This window comes from Capricornis sumatraensis, chromosome 5 (genome assembly GCF_032405125.1).
Source record: "Capricornis sumatraensis isolate serow.1 chromosome 5, serow.2, whole genome shotgun sequence".
In the NCBI taxonomy this organism is placed as follows: domain Eukaryota; kingdom Metazoa; phylum Chordata; class Mammalia; order Artiodactyla; family Bovidae; genus Capricornis; species Capricornis sumatraensis.
Genome location: NC_091073.1, coordinates 111673447 through 111677408, shown reverse-complemented (window position 1 = coordinate 111677408; position 3962 = coordinate 111673447). Strand labels below are relative to the sequence as shown.

Below are 3962 nucleotides of genomic sequence, written 5' to 3'. Positions count from 1 at the left end.
TTTCTCCCAGCAATCTTGATTCCAGCTTATGCTACTTCCCGTCCAGCATTTCTCATATTGTACTCTGCATAGAAGTTAAATAAGCAGGGTGACAATATACAACCTTGACGCACTGTTTTTCCTACTTGGAACCAGTCTGTTGTTCCATGCCCAGTTCTAACTGTTGTTTCCTGACCTGCATACAGATTTCTCAAGAGGCAGGTCAGGTGGTCTGGTATTCCCATCTCTTTCAGAATTTTCCACAGTTTATTGTGATCCACACAGTCAAATGCTTTGGCATAGTCAATAAAACAAAAATAGATGTTTTTCTGGAATTCTCTTGCTTTTTCCATGATCCAGTGGATGTTGGCAATTTGATCTCTGGTTCCTCTGCCTTTTCTAAAACCAGCTTGAACAACAGCTTTTGATCTTAGCTGAACTAAATCACCAATCTCAGTGAGAGTAGACTTAATTCTCACCTTCTTCACGGTCTGTATTCCTCTAGAAGTCCCATAACTCTTGCAACTCTGTCCATATATTTTACTTTCCAGGACAACTGACCTCTCATAAATTGTCTCTGATCTTCCAGGCCTCAGAGAGCAAAGAGCAGCTCACTTTGCATATATGAGACAGTGCAGAGATACTTCTTCAGTTAACATATTCTTCCTTGGGATATCTTAAACTTCTTTATTGAATTACAATGATATTGACCTATGACATCGTTATGGTTAAGTACACAAGGCTCAGGAGTCAGACTGTCCAGGTAAAGGTCTGAACTGTTTTTCTGGTACATGCATACATAAAACAGACTGATAATAGGACCCTCTTCTGGGATATGTTATGATGACTGAGCGAGATGGTCCATGTAAATGGTCGATATGAGCGTGAAGTGTGCAGCACGAAGCGGTCAATTAAAGCCTTAACTCTAGTTGTAAAAGCCCACTGTTTCTACATTCAGTAAGCACTGTTGCCCACACACAGTAATTAAGAATAGGGTTGAGAAGTTATTAAAGCCCAAATGAAGGACACACCCTAATTCTACTGAACAAGCCTTCTGTTCAGTGTTATGATGAAATTGAGGAAGAGTCCGGGGGAAAGCGGCCATCCTTGTCTCAGGTCAAGCTATAAAGTGGATGTAAAAGTAACATTCTGAAAAATTACATCAAATATATGGGACTCAACTCTGACCATTGGGTTTGTAAAACAGAATTAATTACCACAAGGCAGAAGAGCCAGTCATACCATGCTAGCTGCTTATACCATCAGGTAGAATTTCCTATGAAATTACTGTTGAAAAGACACTAGAAAATAATATTCAGAGACAGTCCGTACATCTACATAACATACATTCAACCCACAAAATTTTCTGGGAATCTAAAAAACAACAGAAATTTTTTGTTTGTACCCATTATCTGCCTAGTTTTATTCTTTTAGCAGCCATGAGCTAATCAGTTTACCTCCAAAGCTGTAAACAACATACTATTTCCACCCCATCAGCAAGCTTTCCCTTTATCTTCCCTGCTTTCTCCAAAATCAGTTCAGTTCAGTTTAGTCGCTCAGCCGTGTTTGACTCTTTGCGCCCCTATGGACTGAAGCACGCCAGACTTCCCTGTCCATCACCAACTCCCAGAGCTTGCTCAAACTCATGTCCATCGTGTAGGTGATGCGATCCAACCATCTCATCCTTTCTTGTCCCTTTCTCCTGCCTTCAATATTTCCCAGCATCAGGGTCTTTCCCAAGGAGTCAGTTCTTCAGATCAGGTAGCCAAAGTATTGGAGTTTTAGCTTCAGCATCAGTCCTTCCAATGAATATTCAGGACTGATTTCCTTTAGGATTGACTAGTTGGATCACCTTGCAGTCTAATTCCTTTTGGATTGACTGGTTTGGCTCTCCAAAATACCTTGTATTAATTATGTTCCTTCATAATTATCAGCCTACTCCCTAATATGGCTCTACAATTTTCATATGAGATTTTTCAACATTATGGAGCACAACTAGCTAGACATCTCTGGCTGACTCTTGAACAGGGGGAATGCAATTTTTGTGAGTGGACAAGGGTGCATCCAGGCTTTCAAGATCACCTCCTTTCATAACTCTATTTTTCTTCCAAATCTTGTGACCTAAACCATTGATGAGCTAATATAGTTAGGGCAGTGGAAAGATGATTCAAATTTGTAGACTCAGGAAATCAATTTAAATAAATGTCAATTTCAGATATATTAAACTCAGAGCAATCAAAGAAAAAAGATCATAGTATAATCCAAGCTATGATTTTTCCAATAGTCATGTACTGATATGAGAGCTGGAGCATAAAGAAGGGTGAGTGCCAAAGAACTGATGCTTTGGAAGTGTGTTGCTGACGAAAGCTCTGGAGAGTCCCCTGGACTGCAAGGACATCAAACCAGTAAACCCCAAAGGAAATCAACCCTGAAAGTTGACTGGAAGGATTGATGGTGAAGTCAAAGCTCCAATACTTTTGCCACCTGATGTAAAGAGCTGACTCATTGGAAGACTGTGATGCTGGGAAAGACTGAGGACAGGAGAAGTGGGTGACCTAAGATGAGATGGTTGGATAGCATCATTGACTCAATGGACATGAGTTTGAGCAAACTCTGGGAGACAGTGAGAGACAGGGAAGCCTGGAGTGCAGTTCATAGAATTCATGGGACATGCTTAGTGACTGAACAATAACAATAAAATCACATCTGAAAGAAAAATCAATGAAAGCAATATAGCTAAAACTTTTCCTTCAAAGGAAGAGGGAAATCTTATTCTTCTATCATCAAGGCACATATAAGAGAGCAGAGAACTTTTTTGGATTCAAATGTCACCAGTTAGAAATGACTCTCCTTGAACAGTGCTCTCCTCAGGGCACCCTTGACCTCTTTGCTCCTCAGGCTGTAGATCAGCAGGTTCAGCATGTGGTTGAAAAGATTATAAAACAGGAAAGGATCTTCTGCTGCTCCTCAAGGTGGCGGGACTTGGGGGCCATGGACATGACGATGGCACTCCAAGGAAGAGCCCGACCATGCAGAGGTGGGAGGAGCAGGTGGAGAAGGCCTTCCTGCGGCCCTCAGCAGACTGGATCCTCAGGATGGAGGCCAGGATGCACGCATAGGAGCCCAGCACCAGGCAGAGGGGCCCGACTAAGACAAACACGGAAGCAGCAAAGAGGACAAGTTGGTTGAGCCTGGTATCAGCACAGGCCAGCATGAGGACATACAGGATTTCACAGAAGAAGTGGTTGATTTCATGAGGCCCACAGAAGGGCAGCCTCAGGATGAGACCCACATGGACCAGAATCAGGAGGGAGCCAAACGCCCAGGAAGTCCCTACCAGGCTGATGCCGACTCTCCAGCTCACAATGACAGAATATCAGAGAGGGTGGCAGATGGTCATACCGGTCATAGGACATAACCACCAGGAGCAGACACTCAGTGTGAGTGAAACTCAGAAAGAGAAAGGTCTGTGTGATGCAGCCAGCAAAGGGGATGGGCTTGGCTGGACTCAAGAGGTTGACCAGCATCTGGGGCACTGTGCTGCAGGCATAGGCCATGTCAATAATGGCCAGGTATGAGAGGAAGAATTACATGGGGGTGTGCAGTCTGCAGTTCAGTGAGATGAGCTCCAGGATGACCCTGTTCCCCAGCAGGGTGAGGGCATAAAACAGGGAGAAGAGCCCAAAGAGGAATAAGCGGATCCTTGGACCAAGACAAAATCCTAGTAGGATGAACTCTCTAACCATCATCTGATTTTTCTCCATTTCACTATTAAGAGAGAATCAGACAGCTATGCGACATCTATTTTATTTAATACTTCATATATTTTTGGTATATGGAAAACTATTAATAAACATCTTTAAGAACTCATTGAATTATAAATAAGGAAAGAAAGAATAGAAAGTTTAGGAAGGGGAAAGGAAGGAAGAAGGAAGCAGAAAAGGAAAGACAGACAGACTTATCTATCTAAATAAAGTTGTGTC

At 42.6% G+C, this 3962-nt stretch overlaps 1 pseudogene; it reads right to left on the bottom strand.

Annotated features, from left to right (window-relative positions):
• Window positions 1-2814: 2814 nt before the first annotated feature.
• Window positions 2815-3743, bottom strand: LOC138080047 (olfactory receptor 2A1/2A42-like; annotated as a pseudogene).
• Window positions 3744-3962: the final 219 nt, after the last annotated feature.